Raw genomic sequence first — 20,494 nt, 5'->3', positions numbered from 1 at the left:
TTTTCTGTTGTTGGGCTTCTGCCAGGTTCTCCAGGGCCAGGCCCACGAGTTCCCTGAGCCTTGTCCTGAGGTTCAAGACATATGCCACAACAGACCCCTTGTGAGACTCGCACTCACCTTCCTACTAATCTCAAATTAAATCTAGAGTTCCCCTCACCCTATGCCCATACAGCAACTAAAAGGGTGAAAAACCTGTGGATTCCTGGGGAATCTCTCTGTAAGCAAACAACAGATGGAGCAAATATTTGCCCCACTCCCTCTTAAACTGATCTGCAAATGCCTGTAGCATGGACTTGATTGTACAGTTTAACTTCTCAACAAGATCATTAGTCTGGGGGTGGTAGGGGGTGGTCTTCATGTGCTTCACCCCATATGACTTCCACAGACAAGTTAGCAGGTCTGACATAACATTGGCAATTGGCACTTCTGTCAGACAGTATTTCATTTGGGAAACCTACCTTGCTGAAAATCTCTAGCAAAGCATTTGCCACCTTCTTGGACTCAATGGAGGACAAAGCCACTGCCTCAGGGTATCGTGTAGCATAATCTGCAATCACTAGGATATACTTTTTCCCTGTGGAACTTGGGGTACTCAGAGGACCCACAATATCCATAGCTACCCTCTGAAATGGCTCCTCAATCACAGGCAAAGGTATCAAAGGAGCTCTCACCTTGTCTCCTGCCTTGCCTACCTTTTGGCACTGCTTACAGGTCCTGCAGTACCCTGTTACATCTCTGGAAATTCCTGGCCAATAGAAGTTTTTCAATAATACGCCTCTTTGTATGTTTTATGCCCATATGACCTGCAAAGGGAATATAATGGGCTATGGCTAGAAGCACGAGAAGGTAAGCTCTAGGCACTACCAATTGCTGTACTCTGTCACCTTCTAGCCCTCCCTAAGGGGTCCACTCTCTGTACAGTAACCCTTTGTTCCAGTATACAGATTCTCTCTTCCCTTGAGAATCAGGTGCCTCCCTAGCTACCTGCCTCAGGCCTTGAAATGTAGGGTCTGAGAGCTTGCCTGTCTCAAGTCTCTCCTTGTAACCCTTCCCAGCTCCCCTTCCACAGGAAGTCTGGCATCCTCTGACAGCGGTGCCTCACTGTCAGCCTGAGTGCTACTACTCATCTCTACCTTTGCAGTTACCTTGTCCAAGGGAACATCAGTACCCACAAGCAGCTGTGGATCACATTCAGTCTCACTGCTACAGCGTAGCACACTCCCTGAAGTAACCACCTTAGCAGTCCTGGCTGCAAGTATGCAGTCTGTCTGTGTCTCCCCCAGGCTACCAGACCAACATGCTTGTTCTCCTAGCCTCACTACATGTAACTGCATAAGTACATAGTACTGCCTCATCCAAATCCTTCCCTCTCAGGACATCTGCAGGATGGTAGTTCCATACCCCAGTTGTCTCAAGGCAACCCACTGTTGGCATTTTGCCTTTCCCACTTACTGGCTCCCTCACCTTTGGTTCCCCACCTTGCCTCCATGGACATCTGTACGCCACATGGCCCCCACTGGTTGCATTCAAAACATTTAACCCTAGCTCTTGGACGTATACCTGGACTAGTGGCTTCCCCTGCTACTGGCGGATTCTGTTGGGGCAGTCTGTGCTGCCCACCATGGGTTCCTTTAATCCCATGAGCAGTACTGGGGGTCCCTTTCCTGTGCAGGGCTGCCCTGCTTGCTAGGTATAGGTCTCCCTTCTTCCCCAACTCCTCTGAAGTAGCACGCTGTCTATCAGCTAACCAGATCCTCATGTCCTCAGGCAAAGTGCTAAGGGCTTGTTCCCTTACCAAAAGGTCTGCCAGTCCTTCAAAAGTGGTGACCTGACATCCACTCACCCAGCTATGAAAATAAGTGCTCAGTTCAGCAACATATTCACATACATTTTCATCTGCCTTGCGTCTATGCTCACAAAACTTTTTCCTATACATTTCAGGGTTTAGCCTAAAACATTCCAACAAGTGTCTTTTTGCAGCAGTATAATCAAAACAGTTAGTGTCATGCATTTTTGCTAAAGAAGTTACAGCTTTACCATGGAGTAAGGGGGTCAGGAACCGTATCCAGAGCCCTTGGTCAACTTCATACTTTTTACATACCCACTCAAACATATGAATGATGCTATCAAAATTATCCCCCTCTTTAAACTGTGGAAGAAATGTACTGACCTTTTGTGCTTCTGGGGTCCGGTCATTCCCTTCTCCATTACCTCCATGACTCTGGTGAAGAGTCAGCATTTCCCTCTCATGCCTCTTCTGCCATTCATTTTCCTCAACTTGTAGACTTCTCATTTTCTCAACTGCTTCTAGTTCCATATGCCTGGCTTCCAACTCAAGTCTCTTTAGCCCCAGCTGGATTTTTAAGTCCACTGGAGAAAGGTTGAGCTGCCCTTTCTCCGAGGATATCGTATCTCCACTGTCAGTCTGATTGTCCTCCTGGTTGCTGTTTTTTGATGCAGCTGTAACCAAGGCTGCAATCAGGTCTGCTTTAGTCAGGTTTCAATGCACCAGTCCCCTAGCCTGGCACATCTCCGCCAGCTGGCTCCTTGTCAGCTTTCCATACTCTTCTGCTGACATGCTGCCTGCTCACCCTGACTAACACTAAGCTAACAAAAGAAATAAAACAATTGTGATCTGAACTATGAGTATACACTGCGTGGCTGTCTTAGAGTACAAAACACTTTTAGAGATCACTGCACATAAGCTACAGGAATTTGCTCTACCCACACCACTACAAGCCAGTTAGTATGTGAAGTAGATCCCACCATTGCCAAACACTTGGGGGGCCGTGCCCTGGCCCAGCAATCAAGGAGGCTCAATCCTCACCACTAACACCAGGAAGGTCATCTCCTAGAAGAGGAAAGGATAACTAAGACACAGTAAAGTACAATTTACCTTAAGTGCACACAGAGATCACAGTCAGTCTGGGGCTGCTTGCTCATTTGCTCAACAGGTCCCCAATAAGACTCCCCACTGGCACAGCTATAGGGTCCAGGTCTCAGATTAGCTGGACAATCTAGAACCTCCAGTACCCTCTCTGTCCAACCAGTGCTTCGTGTCTCTGCCAAGTAGCTGACACAACACACACACACACACACACACACACACACACACACACACACACACACACATACACACACACACACACACACACACACACACACACACACAAACACACACACAGACTTTGAGATAAATATTTATACAACTTCACAGACACTCCTGGGAAAGGCGGACACAGATTCTCCAGCTGTGCCCCTTTACCCAGACTATACGGTAGTAATTACTGTCACCACCCAGAAAATAATATCAGCTGCTAAAAGGCCCTTAAAAGGGTGTCCAATTATTACTGTGAAATATTATAATCCAATGGTAGTATGACTAACAGTTAAGGCTTACTTTAGAGTGGCCTATTACAATAACCTCTATAAATATGCAATGTGCTCTAGAGCATATCTCTACACAAACCAGCCACAGGTAGAAGGTTTTAAAAATATTTAATAATAAATAATAAAACCATGAACTTTTCACGAACCAAAACCAAGCCAAAAGCCTCAGAAAGGAAAGACAAGACGGAATCCACACTGTGTTGATTTAGCGCTTTCGTTTTTTTAATAAAATCTTCCTCAGAATACCATAACAAACAGATACAAAACTTTACAAGACTGACTCAATTTATATCAGACCCATTCATAAAATTGATGACATCATAATTGAAAAATGAGTTAATATTAACCCTTTTGTTGCATCAAGTGAATAAATAATTTCATAAAACATTTAAATAACCTATAAAACATATATTGTGTGTTTAAATTTGTACTGTAAAATGTAAAATGTGGAACAATATCTATTCTTTTTGAACATTAATGACCTTCCATTTTAAGCCTAAGAACAGAACTAATAGAAATACTTGTGTTTAGTCCTGGAAACTGTGCTGCGTTAGTTCTTAGCTGCCATCTAAGTTCTCTGCTTTCCAAATAATCATTAAGGGGACCCCCTCTATCCCCCAAAATAACCTGATCGAGCACTGAAAATCTAAAAACTATTTTGTTTTATGAAACTATTTATTCACTTGATGCAACAAAAGGGTTAATATTAACTCATTTTTCAATTATGATGTCATCAATTTTATGAATGGGTCTGATATAAATTGAGTCAGTCTTGTAAAGTTTTGTATCTGTTTGTTATGGTATTCTGAGGAAGTTTTTATTAAAAAAACGAAAGCGCTAAATCAACACAGTGTGGATTCCGTCTTGTCTTTCCTTTCTGAGGCTTTTGGCTTAATAATAAATAATTAAAACACAAGACAAAACTACTACACCACAGAGATATCTAAGAGTTCAGAGATCACACAGAAACTTAAAATAATACAGTAGGACAGGTCTGATTTCAAAGAAAAATACCTAATTAATCTTTACTAGCTTTAACTATTCCTACAAGAAATCACAGTGCTAAAAACTTATATGTGAGCTTAGGCAGAGTGCTGAGTTAGATATCCAAGATCAAAATGCTCCATGGTCTCTTGTGAGAAATGGTATGTAAACATTACTAACAAACATGTCTCTAAGGCCTTCCCAAATTACATCATTTTTGACACTTAGTCTGGAGTTTTCAGGCCACAAACTGCATTATTTAGCAATCTAACACCTGCTCAGAAACTTACAATATAAGTCATTTCACATGTATACTCTAACAGAAACTAGAGCAATAAAGCACATTCCACATCTAAATTCTGGTCATTAACTTTAGCCTTAAAACAATGGGCATGGAACCTTCATCCAGACGCACTGGAGCTGGATTCTAACATGAAGGGGTCATAACATGCTTCACTGGGCCAGTAGAGTGCAATGTTGTCACATATTTTGCAGTTCTACATTTCACAATATTCTTTTACACTCAAGAAAACATGCCTGTATTTTACATTTATTTGCAAATTCTAGAATTATATATCAAATTCTATTTGACTAGGCTGGCAGCCTTTGCCCATCTCTCCCCAATCGTCACACCCCTGTAAATCAAGAGACATGTCAAATAATGAAACTCATCTAGAAAATTCACTATCGTCAGAAATAGGATGTGACAGTCTCACCATCTGTCCCTTCACCACTGACTTTTTTTGCTAATGAGGGTGACAGCTATCATAATGTAAATAGGTATTATTGAGACAGCTATCATAATGAAATAGGTATTATTTAGGTCTCTTTACTGGAGATTGAAGTGTATCAACCCTTATCCACATTTTTACCTAACTTGATGTCAAGATAATGTATGGCTGTGTAACTAACTGAATAAGTAAATCTTAAGAAGGAAGTAGATTCCTGCCGGTGGGTAGTAAACACACATTCCCATTGCTGAAGGTCATCCTTCCATAATATCAATACATCATTAAGATGTCTGAAATAGGCTTGAGTAAAAGGCAAAATTCCAAAGTCAAAACAAAGGTCTTCTCCTACATTGCTAAAACTATGTTGGCATAAACTTGGGAGCATGCAGCACCCATAGCCACTCCATAAATCTATTGGTAATACTCTCCCCTTGAACAATAAAAAGTTATTTTGGAGGGTTCAGTTGAGAAGGGAGGTAATGACCTTACCTTTATTTGTAGGAATTGAAGAATGCTCTGAAAGGAAAGAAAAGAACCACTCAAGAACTACGTTGTTGGGTATGACGGAAAATAATTCCACAACATCCACAGTAATAAACATGACATTGACATTAAACTCTAAAGTGTTAAAGATCTCTAACAAATGCCAAGGATCTTTTAATATATCAGTCACAGGAGTGAGTACTGACTTGCATTTGAAATCAACATATTTCGCTAAATGCTCAGTTTGGACCCTTTAGCAGAGACAATTGGCATTAATGGGGGATCCATAGCATTTTCATGGATCTTTGGGATGCCAAAGATTGAAGCCATTCTAGGCTTGTCTACATTTAAAAATTCCCATATCTTATGGTCAGTTTCACCTGTGTGACCATGTCGAGCAAGATGAAATCTAATCTGGCATATCCAATGCTGATTTTGTTCAAATATACTCTTTCATCTGTGGTGTTATTAGAAAGTAGAGTTAACATTTTAGATGAATAGTGGAAACTATTCATAACTACCCAGCCCCTCCCTTGTCTGGTTTAATAATCCTGATGCATTTATCATTGTCCAAAGTGCACAATGCATCCCTTTCATTATTAGATAATTTATTAGGTATAAACCTTTTATGCTTATTCACTTGAAAGATGTGTCTAAATTGACCTTCACATAATCTTTCAAACATGGACACAAAAAAAGTTGGGGGTGGAATGAAAGTACTAAGTCTATGTAAAGTACCAAAATTAGGAGGGAAATTGGCAGCATTATCATTGAAAAATAGTCTCAAATTATGCTTCTATAAAATAATTTAAACTGTGTCAGCAAATGAACAAAAAACTTGTAATGTCAAAAAACTTGTAATGTCCAAAAAACTTGGTGCATTCACATTTACATAACATACTTATCCTACATTGCATTGCTTTCAATTTACTGGCCTTTTCTTCATGTTGCATTGCCTTTTGTATCAGAGGAAATTGGATATTAGTTATTGTTTATGACATACAGTGATATGGAACTGCCTGGAGACCTTACCCTGCTTCTGCAGCAACTCACTTGGTTTGTTAATCCTGAAAGTACTTTTGGACCTGTTTCTTCATCCTTACTGGTAGGTCCTGCTGTTAGTCAAGAACATTTTTAAATCCACCATGGACATATGCACACGTGGTGGTTAATGGTTGCCTGGATACTGAACAAGGCTCAGTGCCTTCCAACCAATCTAATGGTTGTAATCCCTCTGGTGTTGACTTTGAAGCTTGGTTGCAAGCCATTAACTTTACTTTCTCCCTTGCTGTTGGTACAGAACAAGGTGATAGTTCAGTTTCATTTTTGTTACAGGATTTTCAGAAGAAACTACACAAAATAAGAAACCTGCAGCTCGATAACTCGTACTTAGAGGAATATATACAATGGAATTTTCTGCTGAAGGACTTATGAACATGGAAATATCCTATTGGCATGGAACCAAACTCTGCTTTTTATTTTGAGTTTATAAAGCTGTATAATGAGATGGGTATTTCCCTTTTAAAAATGCTTATCAAGCATAATGAGAGTGAAATTACCATATTGATAAGGAATTAAGGGATCTTAATGGGACCATTAGGAATAAATATGTTGATGTTTTCCACAGTGTGGATAACATTATTAATAAAAATAAAGTGCGCAAGATTGACACATTGCAGAGGGATACCACTGATTAAGAATTAGGAAAGGGCTATCCGACCCCGACCAGTTTGTGGTAATAGGAATTTCTCCTATAGGGACAGTCTTGACTCAGTTAATGATCTAAATGACAATGAGGACAATGAGGGGTTTTTTACAGCAACTCCAAGACCAACATTCAGAGAGGCTAGAAAACTGTTGCCAGGGCAACAATTATGGCTCAAGATCAAAGTTGAGACCCCCAGTGGAGAGAGACAATTGGGAATTTCTGGGGGAGAGGAAGGGGCAGATTTTGGAGGTAAAGTTACTTAAATGCGGATGCAACAAGTGTTTTGACATTACACTAAATGAGACTTTCAAAGTATTTAACTTGCCTGATGTTGTACTTTCTGAATCATGCACTGCTGCTTTCAGAAAAGGGTTTACCTTCATTCCTAGTTTTAAAATATACATAGTTCATTTGCTGACACAGTTTAAATTATTTTCTAGAAGCCATAATTTGAGACTGTTTTTCAGTGATAAAAACTGCCAATTTTCTTCTACTTTTGGTACTTTACATAAACATTGTACTTTCATTCCACTCCCATCTTTTTGTGTCTGTGTTTGAAAGATTATGTGAAGGTCAATTTAGACAAAATTTTCAGGTGAATAAACATAAAATGTTTATACCTGATAATTTATCTAATAATGAAGGTGATGCATTGTGCACTTTGGCCAATGACAAATGCATCATGATTATGAAACCAGACAAGGGAGAGGGTGTGGTAGTTATGAATAGTTTTGACTATTCATCTAAAATGTTTACTCTACTTTCTAATAGAACCACCTATGAAAGAGGTGTCTTAGAACAAAGTTAACATAGCATCCGAGACTATCCATGTGCAACTAACAGTGGGTAAAACTGCCTTCCAGTTTATAGCCTGCTACAGACCACCCTCCCAAACCCAGGATCCCCACTCGGCCTTCCTGAGAACACTGGAAAATATGAAGGTCTCTCCAAACGCCATTATATTGGGCGACTTCAACTACCCAAACATAGCTTGGGAGCATTACTCTAGCTCCAATACCATAGCCCAAAGGTTCCTAGAATTTATAAACTCAAATGCTATGGAACAACTTGTTACCACTCCCACAAGAGGGGAAAACATACTGGACCTGATCATCACCAACATGGGGACTCTATGCTCCAGACCAGAAGTGTATCCCTCACTGGTAAGATCAGACCATAAACTAATCTCACTGGATATTCACATCCTGACCCCACCCCCTGCCCAGAAAACCACAGTGAAAAACTTCTCTAAAGCAAATTTCACACTCCTAAAAACTGAGGTGGAATCCTTCAAGGCCCCCGGGCCTGTGGAAAATATGGCCCAGACCGCAGAATCCTTTATAAACGCATTCTATGAACACCTTCAGGAATGCATGGATCATGCAATCCAAAATAAAACCAAGACCCAATCCTCCAAAGGCAGACGTTCTGTCTGGTGGCCCCATAGCCATAAACAAACTATACAATAGAAGGAGGAAGCTACTACATGATAGAGCAAAATCCCAAAAAGAGAAGGCATCTCTGATCAGTATTAGCATAAACTACGGGCATTCATAAAATCATCTAAGGACAGCTTCGAGAGAAAAATTGCACAGGACACTAAGGATAATCACAAGGCTTTCTTTAGTTATGCTAGGAACCTGGGTGGGAATTCCCAGATATGCTCAGAATTAGTCCAAAATGACAAAAAATACACCGAACCCACAGACATTGCCAACATCCTAGCTGACAGGTTCAGTGCAAACTCCCCCCCCGTCCCCACCAAAAGGGCAAATATCTATCCCAGCAGAGTGCAGCCCCCCTGACATCTCAGATGCTCAGGTAAGAGCCGCCCTCTCCAAAGCAAAAAACACAGCATCAATGGGACCAGACGGTGTCCCAGGCTGTGTCCTACATGAACTCTAAGAAGAGCTAAACCCAAACATAAAACTACTGTTCAATCTCAGCCTTACTACAGGATATGTACCCAAAGAGTGGCATACAGCAACAGTGGTCCCTCTCCCCAAAGGTGGTGCCTCAATGGATCCTGGAAACTATCGCCCCATAAGCCTGACTAGCTTGGTCTGCAAAGCTATGGAAAGGATCATCATGGACCTCATAAATAAAGATATTGGGGACCTACAGACACTGGATCCTACCCAGTTTGGCTTTGTTGAGGGCAGATCCTGCCTCTTAAACCTGGTCGATTTCTTTGAAACATCACCAAGGTCATTGACGAGGGGAAGGTGGTCCACACAGCCTACCTGGACCTCGCAAAAGCCTTCGATACAATACCCCACGGGCATTATAGATAAGCTCACCAGCTTAAATGTAAACCCCTATGTCACTAGATGGGTTGCAAACTGGCTCAAGGTCAGAGCCCACATGGTTAGAATTGCTGGAGCCATGTCAGACTCCAAACCAGTTACAAGTAGCATCCCACAAGGCTCAGTCCTGGGACTTCTCTTGTTCGGTATATATTTCTCGGAGGTACAGACCAACACGGAAGGACTGTGGCTGACCAAGTTTGCAGATGACTGCAAACTGGGCGCCATAATCGACTCTCCAGCTGACACAATCATCCTCCAAAAGGGCCTCATAAAAACAGACAACTGGTGCCAGAGCCATGGCCTCAAGCTAAATGCCAAAAAGTGTATAGTCATCCCCTTTGGCAAAAACAAAGTGCCCACAAATTACCACATAGGTGGTAATCCATTAAGTACAGAAGAAGTAATTAGGGATCTGGGGACCCAAGTTGATAGCAATCTCTCATTTGACAACCACGTGGCCAAAGTGGTTAGAAAAACATTTTATATAGCCCACCTAATCATGAAGGGAATCACATCTAGATCAGAGGAGGTCATCATGCCTCTTTACTTAACCCTCATCAGGCCCATAATTGAGTACAATGCCCCTTTTGGGATGTACCTTACCAGACACCTGCAGCAACTGGAAAGACCCCAAAAGTATCTCACCAAGAGGATCAAAGGGCTCAAACAGATGCCATATGCTGCCTGGTTAAAGAAACTCCAGCTCTACTCAGTGGCATACCGCCTGCTCAGAGGTGATCTGTGCCTGACGTATAAAGCCATGTCCAACCCGGAATTATTGGACATGCTGCACCTCAGAAAATCCAAATCCCATTGAGATATGCACTCGAGAGACTTGAACCTCAGCACTGAAATAAATAGGACATGCTGGAGGGATAGATTCATAACCCAGAGGCTCCCTTCACTCTGGAATAAAATCCCAGTCCAGGTTAGGCAGATTCCCTCACTGACTCTCTTCAAGAGGAATCTTGATGAGTGGATGGGAGATCGTATGTTTACCCCGGGTATCACTTCTGTGTCACTGTTAGACAGAGGCACAGTATACTAACCTCGAAAAAGGGCATAGCAAAATTAATTTAAAATGGGTGGCGAAAGCCAAACAAACTCTGGCTAGGCTTATAAATGCCCTAGGGCAGATAGCCTAGTATGAACCTATGAACCTATATGTCAGATTAGATTTCCTCTTGCTTGACATGGCCACACAGAGTGAAACTGACCATAAGGTATGGAAATTTTTGAATGCAGCCAAGTCTAGAATAGCTTCAATCTTTGGCATCCCAAAGATCCATAAAAATGCTATGGATCCCCCATTAAGGCCAATTGTCTCTGCTAAAAGATCTAAAACTCAGCCTTCAGCAAAATATGTTGATTTTAAATGCAAGTCAGTACTCAGTCCTGTGACTTGTATATTAAAAGATTCTTGTTATTTGTTAGAGATCTTTAACACTTTGGAGTTTAATGCTGATGTCATGTTTATTACTGTTGATATGGTGGACTTATTTTCAGTTATAACCCACAACATAGGTCTTGAGTTGGTCTTTTCTTTCCTTTCAAAACATTCCTCAGTTCCTACCATACCTCTCAACTTCTTAGAGTAATAAATCTGGACAAAGCCATAAATAACGGGGCACAAAGGCCCAAAAATAGGGACAATTTTTTAAGTATTATTCTTACAAACATAGAAAGTTGATAAAATAGCAGGTGCTGCATTAGCATTAATTTTTCTGAAATTTAAGAAGCTTGAAACTCAAATGTCTGTCATTATTTTTTGACTTCAATCCTCAACAATTTGCCAGTGGTTTGCCAGAAAATCTAAATTTTATGAGTAAACAGACTAAAAATATGAGGCATAAATCTGGACAATCTTGCAAATTCTGGACAGTTGAAAAGTATGGCTTCCACAGATGAAGTTAAGGTCATTACCTCCATTCCTGACCTAACCCTCCAAAACATTTTTTTTATTGTTCGATGAGGAATATTACCATCAGATTTCTGGAGTGGCTATGGGTGCTGCATGCTCCCCTGTTTATGCCAACATAGTTTTAGCAATGTAGGAGAAGACCTTTGTTATGACTTTGGAATTTTTGCCTTTTACTCAAACCTATTTCAGACATCTTGATTATGTATTGATATTATGGAAGGGTGGCCTTCAGCAATGGGAATGTGTGTCTACTATCCACCAGCAGGAATCTACTTCTTTCTTAAGATTTGCTTATTCAGTTAGTTACAGAGCCATACATTATCTTGACATCAAGTTAGGTAAAAATGTGGTTAAGGGTTGTTACACTTCTACAATCTCCAGGGAAAGAGACCTTCAGTAATATCTATTTACATTGTGATAGCTGTCACCCTCATTAAAAGTCAGTGGTGAAGGAACAGATAGTGAAAACTGTCATATCTTATTTATGATGATAGTGAATTTGAAGATGAGTTGCATTATTTGACATGTCTCTTGATTGACAGGGGTTATCCCATCAAATTGTTAAATGATATTAGGCTAGAAGTGGTGACTCAGTGTTAGTGCAGATTTGCCCCTGTTTTGAAATTGAATTCTATGGGTTCAGCTAGTGTTGTTGCTACTAACACTATGGTTGTTATTGATATTACTTCTGCTGTGACTATTTTACATAGAGATCAACAAGTGAAACAAGGGACTGAACTGATATTCATTATTCCTTTCAGCACCATCACTTACTTCACACGAATAGTATTCAATTTTCTTGGGATTTAGCTTTCCCTGGAGAGATTAGGGGTGCCTTATGTACTGCACCCACTATTGTATATGCAAAAAGGAACGATATCAGAATATTTTTGGAGACAACCTTAGGAAGAACTTCCTTCTCACACAGCAATATGCAAAAATGTGTTTTTTGCAAGTTTTGTAGGTATATTCATGAAGGTCCTAATACAGTGATTAACAGTTATGACAGAACCATTCCCTGTCCAGGTAAAGTTAAATGTAACACTGCCCATATTGTTTATTTGGCTGTTTGTGATTCCTGTCAGGCTTAGTATGTTGGCAAAACTGTCAGAAAATTTAAGGAATGGATGCAAAATATTACTATGACAGCAAGTGTAAGAAAAATACAAATTTTTTATTCTGTCAGAATTGCTCTAACTTTAGAAAGTTAATTTTTTTTTTCAATAATAAGTCTTTATTCTTTTCCAAATGTTAATACAATACCACAACATATTTACAATATATACATGAATGCTTCCAACAGTTACATAAAATCATTATACATTAATATAAACTTCTAGATGGGTATTAAAGGAAGAGAAAATAAAAATCTAGTATCAATATGAGGCTTATCTGTACTAAACTCCATATTTACTATGTACTTCCCGGGGAAAAGTGGATTGGAACCTTAAGCTAACACAATATTAAAGATTTGCTCCCATATTTTTGTGTTATTTATATTTTTCTTATGATCTTTAATTAGTAATTTATGTGCTAAGATATGTTTTATCGCTACACTCTTAAAGTTTTCCCATGAAGTCTGAGATGGATTCAGCCAATTTGTAGCTATATACAGCTTCATTAACAGGAAAATATTTATGAGTATGATCCTTTGGGATCTATCCAAATTATTCGGAGGAATATGAAGAATCATAAACTCCCAAGAAAGTGTAGACTATTGATATCCCATTTTTTGTAACTGAATTTTTAAAGAATTCCAAAGTTTGAAAATACATTTACAACTCCAGAACATGTGTAAAAAGTCAGCCGTTTGATCTATACAATATGGGCATCTAGGTGAGTTTTTAGAGTTGAATTTATATAGAGTGAGACGAGTGTAATACACATTATTAAATATCATCAACTGAGTTAATAATAACTTTTGAAGAGATACTGATTTTAGGGTTAAATTAATTGCTTTCAATATTTTACTATCTTCAATCGTTAACAATTTCTCCTTCCAGTATTTGGATAAAAGTATTTGGTTATTATATTTCACGTCTTTTATCAAATTATATGAAGCCGTTATATATTTACCGTCCTGCATAAGAGTTTGTCATAAGTTTAGGCAAATGGTTAAATCTTCTTCTTTAATTTTAAAATTACTATTACTAAAATAACTTATTGACAGATCCTATAACTGTCTCATTATAATTAAATACAAGTTAGGGAGATTCATCTCTCTTAACATGTCGTGTATTGAGACACCGAGGAAGGGATATAAATCAAGTGTAGTTAAATCACTTATAAGTGGGAATTTTTTAAGATCTATCAGTTGATTACCAATTTTCAAATTCAGGTTCTTTTGAAATGGTTGAAAAGTCATCATATATTGTAAGAGATTTAGTGAGTTAAACAGACTTTGTACTGATATTATATATACTCTGATATGTTCCATCAGAGTGTACATTTTAAGGGTATCTTTATTTAAAAAAGGTAATGCCTTACAATTAATACCCAGTCCAGCAACATGTTTATAATTCAGAATCAACCACTTGGGTGACCATTTAGGACTGGACCTGTCAAAGTTAACCACTCTTAAAATTCTATTAGCATTTATTATTAAATAATATGCTTCAAAATTCGGTAACTCTAAACCACCCCTGTTTTTCGGAGTCATCAGTTTATCATAGGATACCCTAGTTTTTCTATGTTCCCATACAAATCTACCTAATTCCGTATGAAGTTGTTTGAAGAATTTCCTAGAAATTTGGACTTGAGTAGCTCTAAAAATATATAATATTCTGGAAAGTATGTTCATTTTAATAATTGAGGTCTTTGCCATTATTGGTAATTTCAAATTATTCCATCTTTTTAAATCAGACACTATATGCTCCCAAATTAACTTAACATTGTTCACATAAAATTCTCTATTGTCTGTTGAAAAAACAATACCCAAATATTTTATTTTTTCTTCGGATTTTACCTGACCTACCAATGGTAAAAGCGAAAAGGGTGTAGGCGTCTTTAAAGGAAATAACTTGGTTTTTCTAAAATTTATTTTGTAATTAGATATTTTTGCAAAGTCTTCCACTGCTTTTAATATTTTCTTGGTATCTGAAACAGGTGTCGTGCAGTAAATATTTAGATCATCCGCAAAAGCAGCCATGGAAATTTTCATACCATATATTATTGGAGCATTGTGATAGATATTTTGTTTGATATGTAGAAATAATGGTTCTAAATATAAATTGAATAATATAGGAGATACCGGACATCCTTGATGGGTACCATTCTTAATTTGTATTCTTTTCGAGAGATTTTTATTAATAACTAGATTTGCATAGGGATTATTATATAGTTTTTTTAATGTTAAAATAAAGTCTTGAGGTATATTAAAATATGATAAAATATCAAACAAAAATTCTAAATTAACTCTATCAAAAGCTTTTTGTGCATCAATTATGAGTGCATAAGCATTAAAATTTCTATGAGTGGCATAAGAAATTAGTGTATGAAGTGATAACATATTATCTGTAGTTTGTCTGCCATTTATAAAATCAGCTTGTTCCTCTGATATTATCAGGTTAATTACCTTCTTCAATCTATTAGCCAAAATCGATGTCATAATTTTCATGTCTATATTCAAAAGTGAAATAGGTCTATAGTTATCCGGATTTTGCAAATCAGCATTCTCTTTCGGTATAAGAATAGTTTTCGAAGCATTAACGTGCGGGTCATTAATTTTATTATTAATTATATAGTTAAATACATGTGAAAGTATTTTCCCCAATGTATCACTAAAAGTTTTATAAAATTCCATAGTCAAACCATCCGGACCTGGAGCTTTATATGGCTTCAAATTCTTAATTGTATCTGTTATCTCCTCTGAGGAAATTGGTTTGACTAAATTCATATGAAACTCATCACCAATTTTCGGAAAGATAATCTTCTGCAGAAAGTCATTATTACTCTTATTTATAACTAATTCCTGATGTTCACCATAGATTTGAGAAAATACTAATTCAAAGGCAGTCATAATATCTTCAGTATTGGTGTATGTTTTATTGTTAAAGTGTATTTCAGAAATTTGAGAAGGTATTTTCGATTGATTAATGATACGCGCTAGTGCTTTTGAAGGGGTCTGTATATGATTAGCGTATTTTACCAGCATTTTCTGTTCATAGAATGATAATTTACTATTTTGTAGTAAAAAAAGGTCCTTCCGACATTTTAATAACTCTGTTTCAGTTTGTTTACTATAATTCCCAATTAAATCCTGATCTAGTAATTTAATTTTAGTTTCCAATTCTTGTATGGATCTCGATTGTATTTTCTTATAATAAGTAGCCTTTTGAAGAAAAATTCCTCTTATTTGTGCTTTGGTCGTTGCCTATTCAATGTCAGACGGATGTCGGTGTTTAGAAAGATTAGCTAATAGCTGATTAAAGGTCTCTTGAACTTCTTTTATTATATATTCTTTATTTAATAAATATGGATTTAAGGACCAATTATAACCTCTAAGATGTATATTATGTCTAGTGTCCTTATTGAAAGTTAATGTGATCCTAGAATGATCCGACAAATGTCGAGCTTGTATGGATACACAGGGATCAAAAAACATTAGTACATCTGAAATTAGAAAAAAAATCAATCCTGGACCACATTTTATGACAACTTGAATAAAATGTAAAGTTATTTGCATTCATTTGATTATTTGTGTATTTAAATGGATCATATAGTTTAAAATCTGTTTTAAGTTCCTGTAGTGCTATCACTGCTTGGTTATTAAAGGACCTGTGTGAGCTTGATTTATCTAGTTTGGGATCTTGGTATGTGTTCCAATCACCTCCTATTATTATATAGTAATTATTATATTGATTCAGGATAAAATTGAGTGATGTTATAAAAAGTTGTTGATTGGTACATGGGGCATATATATTAAGAAGTATCACCGGTTTATTATACAGTTTAGATGAAAGAATCACATAACACCATCTTCCCTCTTTGTCTATTTTAAAATCTAGAATTGTCTCTTGATATTGGTTTTTAATAATAATCACCACCCCTGCACTATTAGTTGTCCCTTCTGAAGCTACCACCTCTCTAATCCATTTCTTATTCTTAAGGACAGTCCATTGGTCATTGGCCAAATGGGTTTCTTGTAATAAAATAAAACATGCCTTTGACTGGAGAAATAAATGGAAAAATAGTTTCCTTTTTTCAAGTTCTGGAGCCCTTTAGTATTCCATGAGTCTACTATCCACATACTAAGATTTTTAAATCTTTTAAGAATATTCTAAAATTGAGAGACGGTACTAAATTCAAATGTATTAGCACAGTATATAATGTCTGGAAGCAATCTTGACATCCATTCCCTAACCAGTGCCTATCCACTATTCCCCTGGACCAGGACATACATAGGTTTTTTACATTGTTAAAACTTTTATGGGTACACAACCTTACTAAACATCTATTCTTTATCTTACAAAATAAAACACCAAAAACATGCAAAAAACCTATAGAGACTACATCTAACTCTACAAAGCCTAACCAAAACATTCCCTAATAAACACTGATAACTATCCACTGCTCGTGAACACATTATTTAGTTAACATAAATGATCTTCACTACACTCAAAATTACTATTCTACCTCTCTAATAATTCACATATATTATTAGTTATATTAATTGGTTGTATTGCCCTAAGATAGCTAACTATCTTATTTAAATCTAACCTAAACAGATATATGACAGTACCCCTGTTAAACAATAACATTATTGACTTCAAGATAATTCACTATATATTTTGTTATCTAGGAAAGAGAAAAAACAAATGTTTAACCTATAAATATAGCATTAAATCTGACTTTGTTTATATAATCTAACTTATTTAACATTATAATGACAGCAAAACAGGTGAATACAAATAGCATTCTAACTATGCTTTCCTGAGTACTACACTTGAATATATAAAATGATAACTACATAACACAGTTCCCAAAACAGTCAGAACCACATGCCAGTATAAAAGAAGATAGCCTTCACTTTCCTAGAAATGCCAGGATATAATATCTTCTGCTCTTTTTATCTACTAACTATCCCAACACTAAAGCCCCTTTGTATCTAAACATTTGCAGTATTAAAACACATCGTTAAAACAGGAAAATAAATAATACAGTATACTACAATGTTATTAACACAACCACATTCAGTATAAACTACCTAAGAAAAAAGAATAACTATGATAAAGTTATCCTACTTCTACAATATCAGTTAAATAACATATTTTAACTAGTACATTATTAGTTCAGTTGTATTCCTACCTGAATAGATTCACAGTTCCCTTTAAAGAAATAAAAGCTGTAACATACATTAAATGTCCACGGACACTCGTTTTACAGGCCAACTAGCTTCCCCTTCTTCCACAGAGATCTTCCTACTTCCTGATCATGTAATCTTGTTTTCGAGTTCGCGACGGGGGAACCATTATGTGGATGGACTTCTGGATGCGCCACCTCGAAAGCGGACCCTCAGCAGCACCCAAAGGACTTCCTGCTACTTCGCGAAGGGACACAGCTCGTAGAAGCCATAAAAGTTCGAAAAATCTTCGTGGAAGAGCTGGAGCTGCAAAAAGAAACTAAGTAAATATTTACCAAGGGGCCTGGTGAAGAGAAAAGAACAAACAAAGGATTTTGAAGCCTCGAGACGTAGTAAGCATGGAATCCCAGTATCCACGTTGCTGTAAACAGACTGGATGGCCAAGTTAAGCTTCCGAAGTTGGAAGAGACTTAAAAGTCTTCAGAAAGGTAACTTTTGCTTCCTTTTTTGTAGATACGGAATATTTGGATCCATCAACTGTAAAAAATAATGTATTAGGGTATTTCATTTGAAATTTAATGTTCTTTTCAATGAGGAACTTACAGTATGGAGATAATGTTTGTCTGGCTTGTCTTATTTGCAATGGTAAATCCTGTCCCATAGAAACTCTATTATTTTGCCACATAATATAACCTCCATTCTTTTTAACAGTTAGAATTATTTTATTTACATCCTGGTAATTGAGTATTTTGACGTATACTGGTCTAGGAATGTTTGAGGCTTGTGTTTCTCTGAGAGCTCTATGGGCTCTTTCTATAACTATTTGCTTAGCGATGTCAGAGTCATTGAACAATATTTCGAGTATTTGTATGATGGTAGAAATTAAATCATTATATTGGATAGTTTCTGGAATTCCTCTAATAATTATGTTGTTCCTTCTGGATCTTGCCTCCAAGTCCAGAATTTTATTTTGCATAGACTGAATATCCATGTCATGAATGTCTGTTTTTTTTGTAAGCAATGTTATTCTGTCCTCATTTTCGGATATTCTAGCTTCTGATTTATCCATCCTTTCCAGAATTTGACTGCATGTGGCACCAAAAGAAAGTACCTGGTTTGATAGTTCTTTCAAAGCTTCTTGAATGGGCAGCAAAGCAGCTTTAATGTCTTCCATGTTAGCCAGTTGATCCGGTTTATTTGTCATTCCAGCTTTTAAAAGTTCCTGCTGTTTTATAGTCTTCTGCCTTTTTATTGTTGAATCTTTTTCTGGTGACTGAAGTGCTGATAATTTGGTTTTAGTTGTTGTTTCCATACTTTTTTCTTCTTTTGACATTGTGAAGCAAAGCAAAACTCTAGTATAACTAACTAGTAAATATCCACGATTACTAGTCAGACAGTTCCTTTGTTTAATACTCTGTTCAGAGTCAGACAGACAATCAGATCTAATCCTGTGAGTTTGATTAATTTCCTCCGGTTCTTTCACCTCTCAAGCAATATTTAGTTGTAGTAGAATAGTTATAGCCAACAATTAGTGTAAAAAATCTTGTAGTATATCCTCAGGGTTAATTTTTATTCCGAGTATCTGGAGAGCTGTAGATATGCAGTGTCTACAGAATGGCAGCCATCTTTGAATCAGAAAGTTCAAATTTTTATTGATAGGGTTATGGTTAACCCACTAGGGGGTGATTTTGATACTTTTTTAGAATTTAAGGAATTAATATGGCAATTGAGACTCAATTCCTCTGTGTTTCCTGGGTTAAATGAATGTATCTCTATGGCTAGAGTTTTAATGTTTAAGGCAGCTTATTATTTAACATTTTCATTTATGTTTTTCCTTATATTTATTCATTTTTATAATGGATTTTACAAATCTATTTACAAGTGTTTTATAGTGTTATTGGTTTTTATCATTTATTAACCATTTACTATTTCAGCTATTGTTTCTACAAGCTTATTTTGTAGGCATATATCCATTTCCGTCATTTATTTATGCATTGTTGTATTATATTTCAACACTGTGTCAGTTTTATATATATACTTTGCAGTCCATTTTCAGGGTGATTTTACTTCAAGAGTTTATTATTTAATTATTGGTGGACAGTTTCTATTTTAATGGTGGGCTTTTTTTGCCTTTTACTCTGAAGAAGTCTAATCATATGTTAAATGAATGTACTCAATTTTTTTACAGTAAAGTTTATTTCTAAGGTTATTGCTTCATTGGTAGTGTCCTTTTGGATTCCTGTGTTTTAATTGTGTAGTTTAATCATTCCTTGGTTACTAGTTTAAGAGATGTGTCTGTAGAATTCAAAAAACCCTTACATGTCCATATTGCATTACAACAGTTTGTCCTCCTTAACATTTAGTGACTGTTTGTTAATTGGAATGGCAATGCCAATAATGTTCAAGACGTCCATGATCTCAGTCAATGCAGTATACTGCAGCATCAGCACTCATTGTCTGTTTGTTGCTATGCTTTCCCTTGGTCATGTATTCCTGATTTCCCTATCTGATGTTATGGAGTATGTATGCAGTCTTTTCTGACTCTCTGGTTTGTCTTGCATATTTCTTTTGTTTACATCTTGCTTACGAATGTGGTTGTGCATTTGCTTGCCATGACGTAGACGTGAGCCTGTGAGCTTGATATGAGGGTCCTCGTCATGCCATGTG

The sequence above is a fragment of the Protopterus annectens genome, chromosome 5.part0 (genome assembly GCF_019279795.1).
Source record: "Protopterus annectens isolate FY-2018-M chromosome 5.part0, PAN1.0, whole genome shotgun sequence".
NCBI classification, from domain to species: Eukaryota; Metazoa; Chordata; order Ceratodontiformes; family Protopteridae; genus Protopterus; species Protopterus annectens.
This window is presented reverse-complemented; position numbering follows the sequence as displayed.